The sequence below is a fragment of the Enhydra lutris genome, unplaced genomic scaffold (assembly GCF_002288905.1).
Source record: "Enhydra lutris kenyoni isolate GAN:26980312 unplaced genomic scaffold, ASM228890v2 scaffoldscaffold1, whole genome shotgun sequence".
Lineage (NCBI taxonomy): Eukaryota > Metazoa > Chordata > Mammalia > Carnivora > Mustelidae > Enhydra > Enhydra lutris.
In genome coordinates this window covers 10,085,292-10,101,513 of record NW_019154085.1, presented here as the reverse complement: position 1 = coordinate 10,101,513, position 16,222 = coordinate 10,085,292, and the positions used below count along the sequence as shown (strand labels likewise).

The 16,222-nt window shown below is 38.1% G+C and overlaps 1 protein-coding gene and 1 pseudogene across 1 annotated transcript in view; one reads left to right on the top strand and one right to left on the bottom strand.

Annotated features, from left to right (window-relative positions):
- The window catches only part of LOC111141861 (phospholipase C like 1 (inactive)), a 355,744-nt gene that overhangs the window by 216,973 nt on the left and 122,549 nt on the right, over nt 1–16,222 (bottom strand). The gene's annotated exons all lie outside the window — the stretch shown is intronic.
- Nucleotides 8,690–9,084, top strand: LOC111141716 (annotated as a pseudogene).

Below are 16,222 nucleotides of genomic sequence, written 5' to 3'. Positions count from 1 at the left end.
TCTGGACAAAATGACAAGGCGGAAAAATTCACCACAAAAAAAAGAACAAGAGGCAGTACCAAAGGCTAGGGACCTAATCAATACAGACATTGGTAATATGTCAGATCTAGAGTTCAGAATGATGATTCTCAAGGTTCTAGCCGGGCTCGAAAAAGGCATGGAAGATATTAGAGAAACCCTCTCAGGAGATATAAAAGCCCTTTCTGGAGAAATAAAAGAACTAAAATCTAACCAAGTTGAAATCAAAAAAGCTATTAATGAGGTGCAATCAAAAATGGAGGCTCTCACTGCTAGGATAAATGAGGCAGAAGAAAGAATCAGCGATATAGAAGACCAAATGACAGAGAATAAAGAAGCTGAGCAAAAGAGGGACAAACAGCTACTGGACCACGAGGGGAGAATTCGAGAGATAAGTGACACCATAAGACGAAACAACATTAGAATAATTGGGATTCCAGAAGAAGAGGAAAGAGAGAGGGGAGCAGAAGGTATATTGGAGAGAATTATTGGAGAGAATGTCCCCAATATGGCAAAGGGAACAAGCATCAAAATCCAGGAGGTTCAGAGAACACCCCTCAAAATCAATAAGAATAGGTCCATACCCCGTCACCTAATAGTAAAATTTACAAGTCTTAGTGACAAAGAGAAGATCCTGAAAGCAGCCCGGGAAAAGAAGTCTGTAATGTACAATGGTAAAAATATTAGATTGGCAGCAGACTTATCCACAGAGACCTGGCAGGCCAGAAAGAGCTGGCATGATATATTCAGAGCACTAAACGAGAAAAACATGCAGCCAAGAATACTATATCCAGCTAGGCTATCAATGAAAATAGAAGGAGAGATTAAAAGCTTTCAGGACAAACAAAAACTGAAAGAATTTGCAAACACCAAACCAGCTCTACAGGAAATATTGAAAGGGGTCCTCTAAGCATGAGATCACAACTAACACCAAAGAAATACAGACAATTATAAGAACATACTATGAGCAACTCTACGCCAACAAATTTGACAATCTGGAAGAAATGGATGCATTCCTAGAGACATATAAACTACCACAACTGAACCAGGAAGAACTAGAAAGCCTGAACAGACCCATAACCAGTAAGGAGATTGAAACAGTCATCAAAAATCTCCAAACAAACAAAAGCCCGGGGCCAGATGGCTTCCCAGGGGAATTCTACCAAACATTTAAAGAAGAACTAATTCCTATTCTCCTGAAACTGTTCCAAAAAATAGAAATGGAAGGAAAACTTCCAAACTCATTTTATGAGGCCAGCATCACCTTGATCCCAAAACCAGACAAGGATCCCATCAAAAAAGAGAACTACAGACCAATATCCTTGATGAACACAGATGCGAAAATTCTCACCAAAATACTAGCCAATAGGATTCAACAGTACATTAAAAGGATTATTCACCACGACCAAGTGGGATTTATTCCAGGGCTGCAAGGTTGGTTCAACATCGGCAAATCAATCAATGTGGTCACATTATGTAGTCACATTAATAAAAGAAAGAACAAGAACCATATGATACTCTCCCTAGATGCTGAAAAAGCATTTGACAAAGTACAGCATCCCTTCCTGATCAAAACTCTTCAAAGTGTAGGGATAGAGGGCACATACCTCAATATTATCAAAGCCATCTATGAAAAACCCACCGCAAATATCATTCTCAATGGAGAAAAACTGAAAGCTTTTCCGCTAAGGTCAGGAACACGGCAGGGATGTCCATTATCACCACTGCTATTCAACATAGTACTAGAAGTCCTAGCCTCAGCAATCAGACAACAAAAGGAAATTAAAGGCATCCAAATCGGCAAAGAAGTCGTCAAACGATCACTCTTTGCAGATGATATGATACTATATGTGGAAAACCCAAAAGACTCCACTCCAAAACTGCTAGAACTTGTACAGGAATTCAGTAAAAGTGTCAGGATATAAAATCAATGCACAGAAATCAGTTGCATTTCTCTACACCAACAAGACAGAAGAAAGAGAAATTAAGGAGTCAATCCCATTTACAATTGCACCCAAAACTATAAGATACCTAGGAACAAACCTAACCAAAGAGACTAAGAATCTATACACAGAAAACTATAAAGTACTCATGAAAGAAATTGAGGAAGACACAAAGAAATGGAAAAATGTTCCATGCTCCTGGATTGGAAGAATAAATATTGTGAAAATGTCTATGCTACCTAAAGCAATCTACACATTTAATGCAATTCCTATCAAAGTACCATCCATTTTTTTCAAAGAAATGGAACAAATAATCCTAAAATTTATATGGAACCAGAAAAGACCTCGAATAGCCAAAGGAATATTGAAAAAGAAAGCCAAAGTCGGTGGCATCACAATTCCGGACTTCAAGCTCTATTACAAAGCTGTCATCATCAAGACAGCATGGTACTGGCACAAAAACAGACACATAGATCAATGGAACAGAATAGAGAGCCCAGAAATAGACCCTCAACTCTATGGTCAACTACTCTTCGACAAAGCAGGAAAGAATGTCCAATGGAAAAAAGACAGCCTCTTCAATAAATGGTGTTGGGAAAATTGGACAGCCACATGCAGAAAAATGAAACTGGATCATTTCCTTACACCACACACGAAAATAGACTCAAAATGGATGAAGGATCTCAATGTGAGAAAGGAATCCATCAAAATCCTTGAGGAGAACACAGGCAGCAACCTCTTCGACCTCAGCCGCAGCAACATCTTCCTAGGAACATCGCCAAAGGCAAGGGAAGCAAGGGCAAAAATGAACTATTGGGATTTTATCAAGATCAAAAACTTTTGCACAGCAAAGGAAACAGTTAACAAAACCAAAAGACAACTGACAGAATGGGAGAAGATATTTGCAAATGACATATCAGATAAAGGGCTAGTGTCCAAAATCCATAAAGAACTTAGCAAACTCAACACCCAAAGAACAAATAATCCAATCAAGAAATGGGCAGAGGACATGAACAGACATTTCTGCAAAGAAGACATCCAGATGGCCAACAGACACATGAAAAAGTGCTCCACATCACTAGGCATCAGGGAAATACAAATCAAAACCACAATGAGATATCACCTCACACCAGTCAGAATGGCTAAAATTAACAAGTCAGGAAACGACAGATGCTGGCGAGGATGCAGAGAAAGGGGAACCCTCCTACACTGTTGGTGGGAATGCAAGCTGGTGCAACCACTCTGGAAAACAGCATGGAGGTTCCTCAAAATGTTGAAAATAGAACTACCCTATGACCCAGCAATTGCACTGCTGGGTATCTACCCTAAAGATACAAACATAGTGATCCAAAGGGGCACGTGCACCCAAATGTTTATAGCAGCAATGTCTACAATAGCCAAACTATGGAAAGAACCTAGATGTCCATCAACAGACGAATGGATAAAGAAGATGTGGTATATATACACAATGGAATACTATGCAGCCATCAAAAGAAATGAAATCTTGCCATTTGCGACGACGTGGATGGAACTAGAGGGTATCATGCTTAGCGAAATAAGTCAATCGGAGAGAGACAACTATCATATGATCTCCCTGATATGAGGGAGAGGAGATGCAACATGGGGGGTTAAGGGGGTAGGAGAAGAGTACATGAAACAAGATGGGATTGGGAGGGAGACAAACCATAAGTGACTCTTAATCTCACAAAACAAACTGAGGGTTGATGGGGGGAGGGGGGTTGGGAGAGGGGGGGTGGGATTATCAACATTGGGGAGGGTATGTGCTATGGTGAGTGCTGTGAAGTGTGTAAACCTGGCGATTCACAGACCTGTACCTCTGGGGATAAAAATATATGTTTATAAAAAATAAAATTAAAATAAATAAATAAATAAATAAATAAATATAATTATGTATACTTTTTCGAAAAAAAAAAAAAACAGGAGCCCCGAAGCTTAGTGGCAAGGAGGAAATACATCGTTCTTTCTGAAATTTTGGTGGGGAAAAGACTGAGAAACTCAATAGTATCAGGGATTATGGAGGGGAGGGAGAATTTTCCAGATAGGGGAAACCTGTGTTGTGCAAAGGCAAAGAGAAGTGATGCAATTAAGGAAGGAAGGGAGGGAGGGAAGGAAGAAAAAGAGAGAGAGAGGAAGGAAGGAAGGAAGGAAGGGAAAAAAAACGTTAGATGGTGGTGTGAAGGGAAATTAAAGATGAAAATGGATAGGGGTGCCTGGGTGGCTCAGTCAGTTAAAGGTTTGATTTCAGCTCAGGTCATGATCTCAAGCTCCTAGGATTGAGACTGGCTTTTGGCTCCCTGCTCAATAGGGATTCTACTTGTCCCTCTTCCTTTGCCCCTCCCCCTCCTCATCCTCCCTCTCTCTCAAAAAAAAAAAAAAAAAAATTTAATAAAATCTTTAAAAAAAAAGATGATAATGGATAAACTGAAAAGAAAGTAGAGTTTACTTTTTGATCAGGGAGCCCTTTTCTGTGAAATTCAAAGCAAGACGATAACTAGAGACATGTTTCTGAGGTAAACAAAGGGAACATGAGGGATAGTTTCAGAATGGACTTACTTTCGAATGAAAGGAAGAACCCAGTCATCTTCTGAGGCCAAAGTTAGGACTGGAAACGTAGAGGATTGGAAGGAATTGAGAACAGCCATTCTGCAAAGAACAGAGCACAAGTACCCGGAGACCATTCCTCGACCAGCGAAAAACTGGCCACACCAAGAATCACCCAGGAGAGAGTCAAAGATTCCATATTCTCATCCTCAGAAAGTCTGATTCAGTAAGTCCAGGATAAAACTGAGGGATCAATTTTAAAGGCTTCCCAAGACATCTTTATGAGTAGTTCAGTCTAAAGCCAATGGATGGTGATCCCCAAGATACAGATAAAACAATATTAAAGGCATGAGGGAGGCCAAACTGCAATGTTTGCCAGGAGCCGTATCTACAAGGTTTTGCTATTTCCTCCATCAGCAAAAGGCGGAGAGAGGGAAAACAGAACTGTGAGGGCTAACAATCCACACAATAACTGAGAATTACAGCAGCGTTGAGTTGCTGACCAAATCTCCACTCCCGGTTCCATGAGAAAAATGATTAAAACTGAAACGCAAAACCTCATTTCTCATTCTTTTTTATTCAATTTTTAACCAAAAGTAGCACCTTTCATTGAGAAAAGCACTACCTCACTCTATGTGGACGCTTGTGCCCCAGGTCAGGCCTTAGTTTGAATAAAAGAAAAACATATTATTTGGTTCCCCAGTTTGGGGTCTGTGCTAGTGAATTTCTGCACTCTTAAGTGTTCTTAACTGAGGTATCTAGGCTTATTGATATACTTAGGTCTAGTTTAATGTCAGCCCTTGGAATTCTTATAGTTCCAGCAAGACATGGGTACCCCACAATTTTAGGAAGTGACTATGTACTGCACACTTGTAATAATAGTTAGGGGTTTTTTTTGTTGTTTAGTTTTACTTATAAGCTCACTTTCTGGAATGCCTGGTTAGCTCAGATGGTTAAGCATCTGGCTTCAGCTCAGGGTCCTGAGATCGAGTCCTACATTGGGCTCCCTACTCTGTGGAGAGTCTGCTTCTCCCTCTGCCTCCCCCCTGCTCATGCCTTCTCTCTCCCTCAAATAAATAAACAAAATCCTTAAGGGGAAAAAAAAGCTCACTTCCTCAGATCTCTGTCAGAAATCATCAAAGAGAAAGGACAAATAAAAATCAACTACACTACTGGAACAGTATTTTCTATAGTTCAAATGGTTTTTGTGATCCTAAATATTGCTTCTAAAGCTACACAATTCAGTCAAAGTAGAAATTACAGTATTTAAAAACAACTTTCAAAAAAACTGAAACCAAAATATATTATTAAGGCACAATGGGAAAGACAGTGTAACATAGCATAATAGAAACGGTCTTTTATCAATTATCAACTGTTTCCTCACTCAAGTGCAGTCTTCTTTTAAGCCCGGAGAGTGAAATAATGTACACATAATCAATTAAAGCGAGTTACGAAAGCAGCTGATCCATGACTTCATAAAATAATCTCCGTCACAGTACTGCATTCTGGGAAGCAACCAGCTGCTGTTAAGCTGTAATGAAAAATGCCAGATAAGTGGCTTCCCTTGAAAACACAGAAATAGGCCTGATTAAATCAATGAATTTCTATCAGATTTCGATGTCATCTGGAAAGGAAAATCTAGCCTCCTTCTGAAAGCCAAAAAATATTTCTTTAATCAAGAAATTTCCTCACTAGAAATAGGAAAAAGTGAATAAGAGGTACAAACTTCTAGTTATAAAATAAATAAGTTGCAGAGATGAAAAAATACAGCATTGGGAATCTAGTCAATAATATTTTCCTAAGGTTGTATGGTGACAGTGACTATACTTACCGTGGCGAGCATTGAGCAATGTAGAGAATTGTCAAATCACTATGTTGTGCACCGGAAACTAATATAACATTGTTTGTCAACCATAGTGCAATAATTTAAAAAATTTAAATGAACTTTCCATTTGCTGAAAGGGAAATTCTGTGAACTAAAAAAGAATAAAGTAAAACAAAGTTACATTTTTAAAAATTCCTCACTAAAAGGTATGACATTTTAGTCAACTTAATCATTAAAGTGTCAGTTACCTAACTTCATTGGCTTTCTGAGGGATATGCCCAAGTTTCTTTGATTTATTTTCATTAAGCAGAAAAACACAGTAAGCCTAATGCATATTGCAAAACCCACGCTTGACATTTGGAACTATAGCACCTTACAAGTATTTAGCTCTTTTTTTAGACCTGAATATTACTTTGTTGAATACACATCTTTCATTAAAAAGGAGCTGTGTTTCTTAATGAATTTTCAAAAAGAAAATTTAGAGAAAGATAAGAAATGTGCTTTCATTTACACAGTTAAGAAATATAACCATTAGGACAGTGGTGTTCAAAGCCCAGCCACGCATTTAAGTTACCAGGAAGCTTTTAGAAACTAATACCCCATCCCACACAGATCAAATCAAACCTCTAAGGGCGATGCCTAAGTATTGGTGTTTTTTACTTCTCCTTTTTTAAAAGATTTTATTTATTTATTTGACAGAGATAGACACAGCAAGAGAGGGAACACAAGCAGGGGGAGTGGGGGAGAAGCAGGCTTTCCACCGAGCAAGGAGCCTGACATGGGGCTTGATCCCAGGACCCTGGGTCCGTGACCTGAGCCAAAGGCAGATGCTTAATGACTGAGCCCCCCAGGTGTCCCGTTTTTCACTTTTTTAAAGCTACTCAGGTGATTCTAAAGGTTTGAGAATCCTACACAGGACCACCTGTGGGCAGGGCTTAACAGCAATGATTCTTTGCCCTTGTTATGAGCAGAATTGTGTTTCTCCAAAATTCATGTGTTGCAGTTCTATACCTAGTACCTCAGATATGACTGTACTTGGAGATGGGTTTTTTAAAGAGGTAAAATGAGGTCACAGGGGTGGGCCCTCATCCTTATAAAAATAGGGAAGAAAGTGAAGAAGAGGAGATTAAGTACAGACAGGTACAGAAGGAAGACCACGGGAAGGAGCAGAAAGAAGGACTACCATCTACTATCTACAAGGCAAGAAGAGAGGCTTCAGAAAAAACCAACCCTCAGACACATTGATCTCTGACTTCTGGCCTCCAGAATTATGAGAAAATGAAATCGTAGAAAATAAAAAAATAACTGTGAGCCACCTGCACTGTGACGCTTCGTTACAGCAGTTCTAGTGAACCAATATAGGGCCCATCCCCAGAGTACTGATACCGGGCATGGATGTAGCCAGAGATCAGCACCCAGGGTTAAGGCCATAGCTTTCGGTATACTGAGGTCTGATTTCCCCTATTCTCTACTTGATGTTAACTTGAGCGAGGAGCCACTTACACTTTGTAACACCTCTCTACTAGAACTATTTAATGAATATAATTAAGAAATGGAATTGAAAATTAAGTTTTTTATTTTATTGAGGACTTTGCTCCACACAGTTAAGAACTCCCACAAGAGAGACTCTCTTTCTCACCTCTGTTTCCAATACCATCAGTAGAAGGTGAGTATTTTTCCCTTATAGTGGCGATATATTTGTTTCCTATCATCCACAGATATACTTTTCAAATATTCTTACGTCAATTTATCTTCACTCTTAATAGTGTCATACTCTAAATAATTAAAACTTTACATAATTATTTCAAAATATGAATTTTAATAGGTTCAATGTTAATTTGGAGTGCAACAGCTATAGGTTTTCTTTCCCCATAAGAGTGATATCGTGGCTTTGGAGTCACACAAACCTCAGATCCATCAGCTCTGTCATCAAATAGTTGTGTGACCATCAGGAAGTTATATAAATGCTCCAAGCTTCTAGGCAGTCTCCAAAAAGAACAAGATATATGTTCCCCCGGACCTCTCCTGCCTACCTGCTGCTAGAAGATAGTAACAAGTGGAGTCTATGGCCCAAAATAGAAACCATGTTTTGACAATAGTAGAACAGACCATTAGCTGAAAACTCCCACTTAGATTAAATATTACTTGAGAGAGAATTAAATGTCTACCTTGGTTGAAACACTCTATTTTGGGGATACCACATTACAGTAGTATGGCTTATCCCAGTTCTAACCATTGTGTAGAGAAAAGTTTGAAGAAAGAAAAACATGGAAGTTAGCTTTCTTTTTGTCTGACATCTTAGCGGGGTTGCAGGGGTGGCCACAGCTCTCTGAGCTTTACAATGTCACCCAAAGGCAACAAGAAGAAGAAATATGACAGAAAGTCAAAGCCAAAAAGACAAAGACCCAGTGAACAAATCTGGGGGCAAAGTCAAAAGAAGTGGTCCAAAGGCAAAGTTGGGGACAAGCTCAATAACCTGGTCTTGTTTAACAAAGCAACAAAACTCTACAAGGAAATTCCCAACTACAAGCTTATAACCCTAGCTTTGTTTCTGAGAGACTAAGGATTCAAGGTCCTCTGGCCAGGGAAGACCTTCAGGAGTTCCTTAGTAAAGGACTTATTAAACTGGTTTCAAAGCACAGAGCTCAAGTAATTTACACCAGAAACACCAAGGGTAGAGATGGCCCAGGTGCCGGTGAAGATGCACGAACAGATCCCACCAGCTGTACATTTTAAAAGACAAAACTTCATTAAATAAAAAAAGTAAAATGTAGAAGTTATAAAATCACTTAGGAGGTTACTGCAGAAGTCCAGGCTCAGGTGGTGGGGTTGGGAAGTTGGGGGAGTAAAGAGGTACACTTTGGGGGGATGGGTTAAATAGGTGATGGGGATTAAGGAGTGCACTTGTGATGAGCACCAGATGTTGTACAAAAATGTTGAATCACTATAACACCTGAAACTAATATTAAACTGCATGTTAACTAACTGGAATTTAAATAAAAACCTTTTTAAAAAGGACACACTTTGAAAGTGCAGTCAAGGTGAATTGATGATACACTAAACGTGGAGGGAGTCGTCAAAGGTGGCTCCCAAGTTTCTAAGAAGATAGAGGTATTATTTACTTATGAAGACCAGAAGAGAAGCATATTTCTAGGGGAAGATCAAGAAATTTAAATTGGAAATTTAAATTTATGGAAAATTTGCAATACATGTGAGACATAAACATGGTGCTGTCACATCAGAAATGAAGGGATGAGTTTGAATTCAAACAAGTTTGTTTCAGAGGTAATTTGAAAGTAACTTCTCTACTCAATCATCACCCTTGGAATCATTGCCCAACACATCCCCAGTATAAAGTACAAAACCAGCACAACCATCTAAATACCATCTAAATTCTTAGGGAACAGTATGGGGTGCCAAGTCAATCATTCCTCCACAAGGAAAAATCACAATTCTTTTGGTCTGTCTATTGGTTTTATTTTATGGCCTTTCCCTTTGGGGTTAATTGACTCTAATAAATTCTTTAATCCTTATGTGAAACATTCAGAGATTTCTGTTTAATCTTTCATTGTAATTGCGTATATTTCATATGTGTTTTCAAAATTCCATGTCTAAAGTTTATTTCTAAAATGTCTTTATCCAAACAATCTCTGAGATATTTAGATGCCAAAATGGCAGAGAACATCTTACGGTATTGGTGACTGCAATCTATATAAGGAGCTAGTAAAGAAGGTGAGACAAGAGAGAAAAGGGCTTTATAAAATTTTATCCAGAGGTCAGAATTTTAACGTATATCTCTCTTATCTGAAAGTACTCATTCAAATTATATTAATCATTTTGATAGTGTTTTTGAATATAAGAAAGAGAAGCTTCTGACTTGATTGGGAAAGGTGTTGTGGATGTGCTGCCTTCATGAAGCCAAAAGCATGCACAGTAATCTTCTCGGCTCTAAGGAACACTCCCCAGCTGCACATTTATACATTTCCATGAACTAATTGAAAGTGGGTTCAGGGAGGAACACCTGGGTGGCTCAGTGGGTTAAGCGTCTGCCTTCGGCTCTGGTCATGATCCCAGGGTCCCTGGATGGAGTCCCATGTCAGGCTCCCTGCTCAGTGGAGAGCCTGACTCTCCTCTCCCTCTGCCTCCTGCTCTGCCTACTTGTGCACTCACACTCTCTCTCTCTCTTTCTCTCAAATAAATAAAATCTTAAAACAAAAAAAAGAAGAAGAAGAAGAAGAAAGTGGGTTCAGGGATCCAATAGGTATTTTATCTTATTATCCCTTGCTAATATTACTTTTTAAAAAGAGCTGAAGAAAGAAATACCTTGGAAGACCACTTCCTGTCCATTTATATCCTAGAACAGATCCTAACAAAAACCACCTGCTGGCCAGCCAAACGAGTTATCTTAAGAGAAGGAACCATAAACACATTCATTTTAAAGTATTCATCTTTTAACTATATGACACTAATATTAAATGACAGCTGCCATAAACTCTAATTGGCTAAGGTGCATTAGAGCCAAAATACTAATATTTAACTTATGGATTTCTGGAAGCATCTCACAGCATGTATCCTTGCAGCTATAACCATTTTAACCCAGCTTATTTATTTTAGACTCCAAAATTTAAATAGTGTACTAAAAAAAAGCATAAAGACTTTACAAAATCATTATATGATGCAGGCTATTGGCACAATGTACAAAACAAAGAAAAAGGATGAACATTAAGAACCTTCCTCCTGCATCTTGATGTTAAGTCATCCAGCAGGCCCAGTTCCATTGGTTTCCATCAGTCGTTACCCATGATGATAACGGACCAGAACAAATAGGCAATTTTCCAATTATTCTCATTTTGCCCAAACATCAGAGCCCTTTCCTAACCAATCTACCTAAAGGTTTGCAATTAATCTTTTTATTCTCCTTCCTACCAGCTATGGAGGAATTAATATATAAAAAGGACACAAAGATCAGATGAGAGGCAAAAATAAAAGGAGGAGAAAAAGAGGGCAACTTAGATAATTCTCCAACTGGATAACGAGCTCCTGAATAATTAAGAATCAGCTAAGAAATGGTGCCCATTTTGAAAGTTCTCTTTTAAGTCAAGGGCAAGCCCTTTAAAGAGCTTGTAACTGCTCCACTCATATGTGCTTTGTTCCTAAAAGCAGGTACTTTAAAATACTTCCTTTATTAATTTTTCACTTTTTATAGATTGATCCTAAGCCTCACCAAAGAAGGAGAAGGAGAAAACAAAACAAAAACCAGCAGACGTGAGTAAATCAGGATAGCTTCCCTAGTGGATGAGATCTTCCTTTCTCTTAATATAGCAAAATGCTTAAAATGCTGTCTTCTATTTCTTCACCATTGTGAGCCCCATCTCCTCACCCCACTTTAATACTAACTCAAGGCCACCGTCTCTATGGCTCCCTCCAAATCCCTGCAGTGCCCCAAACAGTGTCTTAATCGTAGTAGGTGACTAAGGAATAGCTCTCGAATTAAACTATATTAAAAACACCTTTCTGCACACGTGCACACACACACACACACACACACACACACACACTATAATGAGTTATCAAGAAAGCCAAAAGTATCTAGAAAGGGAGAATAACTCTGTCTGGTGTGGCAGAGAGATGTCTCAGGAAAACAATTCCTAAACCATCACAAGCTAAATACCCTAGTTCTCAGCACAACCCCCTTTCACAGGTCCAGAGCACTGAAACTACCCACATCTAACCAGATGGTGACTCTGTGTAATGCGTTACTGTTGAGTGGCCCTGCAGTCAACATGAGTAGCAATGGTCAAACAGGGAAAGTACCGGGAGACTTCCAGAAGCCTAAAACAAACTCGGAAATATTTTGGATCCTTAAGTCACACATGTCTTCTTCATTCACTACTCGAGAGAATTTATTCTAAAATAGCCCAGTTTGGTCCACGAAATATATTAAACAATCTAGCCCTCAACAAAATTGGGAATATACATGTAAAGTGACTAGAGCCCTGTAGTTTCAATAACTTCCCCGAACATCTTTAACTTCATTTCCCGGGCACCTGGGTGGCTCAGTTGGTTAAACTTCTTCATTTCCCCGCCTTGTTCAACTGACCTTGTAGTAATAGAAACATTCAAGAAAGAATTTTACATAGTCATTTATACATCACAGGGGCTTTAGACCTGTCCCATGGTCTCAGTTGGTGAGAAGTTGGTTGTTAGTTAGTTAGTAGATAGGTTAGTTGGAAAAGTGCAAGAAGTCCATTCTAATACCCCCAAAATCGTACTCAATAAGGCCATCTCTAAACAGGAAGACAAAATCCACCAGGGCCATTTGTGTAAAGGTACTGGTAGCTTCTACCATGACAGAGAAAAAAAATGGGTGGAACTTGGGTGGAGAGATTAGTGACATCATTAAGGACCAGCCTTCTAAGTTGCTGAGCCTTATAAGCAACAGCTGAGCCCCCTGTAATTCTAGTCCAGGTTAATGACTTTAATCCTCTTTTAAAAAATAAAATGTGCTCTGAGTAGTATAAATTATAGCAACTCCTCCAGACAGCTGCTCTGCAGTGAGTTGGGCATTGGAAAGAATAGAATGAGAATGACTTCCACAGACCTGATCTAAACACTTTTATAGGGACAAAGAGAGCCTGGGTGTGGCAGCTGGCAATAGACACTGCCTAGTCTGTACCTTCTCTTCTGAGACACCACCTACTTTCATTTACCTGCCAATGTGGCCCTTATTTTCAACACAGTCAGAATCTATCCATGCGAAATTTAAGAGAGCAAGCACAGAATGTGACTTAGCCCTAACCCCTCACTTACCTTCCCTGCCAACCTGTCCTTCATTACCCTGATGCCCACAGCATCTGCTGTCTCAGAACTTTGATAATTAAAGCGTGAATATCACAAAGAGTGGCTTTCTACATTATTCAACAGACTATCTCTACAGAAAAGGAGAATAGAAGATACAATAAGTCAAATAAACCCTTTCCAGATAGAATAAAAAACTTTGAAAAACTTTGAAGAACTTTACCCATCTTTCTCCTTAGGTAAGAATTTCTGTAAGTTACAAATGCGATTAATAAAACTGCAAACGCCCCTCAAAATGTGTCTGGGTGGTGCAAAAATGGTTCTCTAAAAATTACAGAGGCAAATGACCATTGGATTACAGAATTCAGAAATTTCAATGTCTGTACTTTGTAGCTCAGCCGGCCTGGCCACTGATAAAAGCAGCTGTTTGATACAAATTGATAAACTACGGATCTCTGAATTGTACATCACTTCTCTTAAGCTTGCAAGATGAAAAGTATCAAAGGATAAAGCATAGTAGGAAAAGAAAGTCTCTTCACACAATAAACTATTAGTGAGGAAAATAAAAGACTGATTTACTTCATTTTATTTTTAAACCCTTAATTTTTCACACAAAGTCATTAAATATAAAAGAATCCAAACATCTTTTTCTCAAGATACCGCACCCAACAGCTCAACTGCAAAGCATGTGAGGTTTAGTTCAGTCACAGAGTTTGCGTGTATTCTAGTTTGTGAAAACACATCTTTTGGAGTCATGTTTCTAACAACCAAAATTGTATGGTTTTTTGAAGCAATGTAGTAATTGAAGATTCTCCTTGACTGATATTTCCAAAAGCATCAGGTTTTTAAATGGGAGGTTAAGATATGTGGTAAGTCATATGCTAAAAGGCCACTATCTTCTCTTTATAAAGGCATGATCTGGTTAAAAGCACCTAAGTGGCACATATTCCATTTCAAACTACTTTCAATTACTTTTACTGCTTTTACCTAAAGCAATAGTAACGAATTTTTCTCCATTCCAGAAGTTCTATGACCAGTAGTCATTAGCACAAATTACTACACACTCTTCTATGCAGATTCACCCCATGGGGATGACTTCCTCTTCTCTCTTACTCAATGAGACATGTTTATTACAGGACAAAAATAGCAACGGAACAACTTTAGGCAGTAAGTTTGATTCAGTAAATGGACAGGCATTAGGCATATTGTTTTCCTTTTTTTCCATTATTCCGTAGCTTCACACGATGGATTAGAGAAAGCATGAAAGATGATGCAAGTCAAAGAATGAGAAACAAAGATGGAAAAACACACAGAAAAAGTATTCTGTATCATTTATTTTGTTAGCTACCTAGGCACTGTTTTTGCCTTTTCCATGGTTTTTCACGAGAATTTCCAGCTGCCCAGAGTCCAAATGCATAGCTTTTCCATCCTTTACTTCAGAATCAAAACGTATAAAGTGCTCACCCTTTGATTATTCCTATAAAATATACTTCAACCACTCACATCCCTTCTACCTAAACTTCTGAAGCTCCTGAAAGCTGACAAGATTAAGAGAAGGCATTTTTGCTGAGGAGCCCAGTGAGTCACAGTGAGTCTGCTAATATCCAAGGTGCATCATTTCCAAGTGAAAAATGGGGGCTTTCCTGGCCACAGAACCAAGAGTAAAAGAGGGGAAGCATCTCTGTTCACCAGTAGAGAAACATACTGTTTCATCACCTGAAAGATGGAGCTGTGTCCCCCTGGAGTATTTATAAGACCACTAACATAAATGTATAAAACTGAAAGGAGGAAAATGTATATAATAAACGTCACTATGGCACAAACGAAGCCAGAAAATGACTGACCTAGAAACTTTTCTTTGTTTATTCATGAACCTAATTTTAAAACCAACAATTAAGATGAAGAATAAACATTAGCAATTACAATATCTCATTTAGTTATTTGACACATGCCCATGCTACAGTGTTCTCATTCCAGAAAGGTTAAAATTAAAGAAAAGTATAAAGGAAAAACATCATCTAAGAGAAAAGATATCATCTAAATATATTAAGACAATGACTATGGACACGTTGGTATATTTTCTCAGGTATTTTTCTAGGTCTATTTATTTTTATGTTATTGTGCCTAGATGTGTACATAATTATGGATCCTTTATTTCATTTACTGTTGTAACATCTAAGCTATTAAAAACTCTTTATAAATATCATGTTCATGAATGAATTTAATCTTGAAATTAAGCAAAAGTAGAGACAGTGACTCATCAGTGAATTAGCACACATGCAAATAAAAAGAAAATTCAAAGATACTTTTCCATCATTAATGCTTCATCATGTTGTGTCCGTAAATACTTTTCAAACTGTAGGATCTAGTGTAATTTAGGAAAGAAAAAGAGAGTTCCCTATCAACGCTTAACAACTTTCAAAAAATAATCCATTTCAGAAATCTTCAGAACTAAAAACCATACCAGTGACAATAATGTTAGCCTGGATTCCACTCAGAACATCTCAAATATTTATCTAAAACATATCTCAAGCATCAGCTATTATCTATCTTGCTTCTTTGAAAATCTAATGGGGTCAAGAGAATTTTTATATCAGAAACTGCCTGGAAGCTCCTAACACCTCTTTACAGTTAAGGCTTACTACCAAATAAACAACATTTACTTGCTTAATGTCATTGAGTACAGAGCCAGGAAGATTTAACCTTGACAGTTAAGCCATTTGTACTGAATAATAATGTAAATTAGAAAAAAATTGCTTGTTCAAAATGAACTAATATATCATTCAGCATGTTTATTGAGCAATGCTAAAGGAAAAACTGACACTTATATGAAAGGAAGGTTCTAAATCTGCATATCTTTAGCTGAAATATATGCACATAATAACTAGATGCAGATATAGGGCAATACACCAATTCAAAAAAATCTCATACCACCAATTGGTATGAATGACCTTTGGTTCCAAATTGAAGCTTAATAGTTTGTGCATTTCTCAAAAAAAAAAAAAAAAAAAAGGTCCTTTTATGTGTTTTCCTAAAATAAATTACACATTATTTGTTTATTAATTTTCACAAGTGC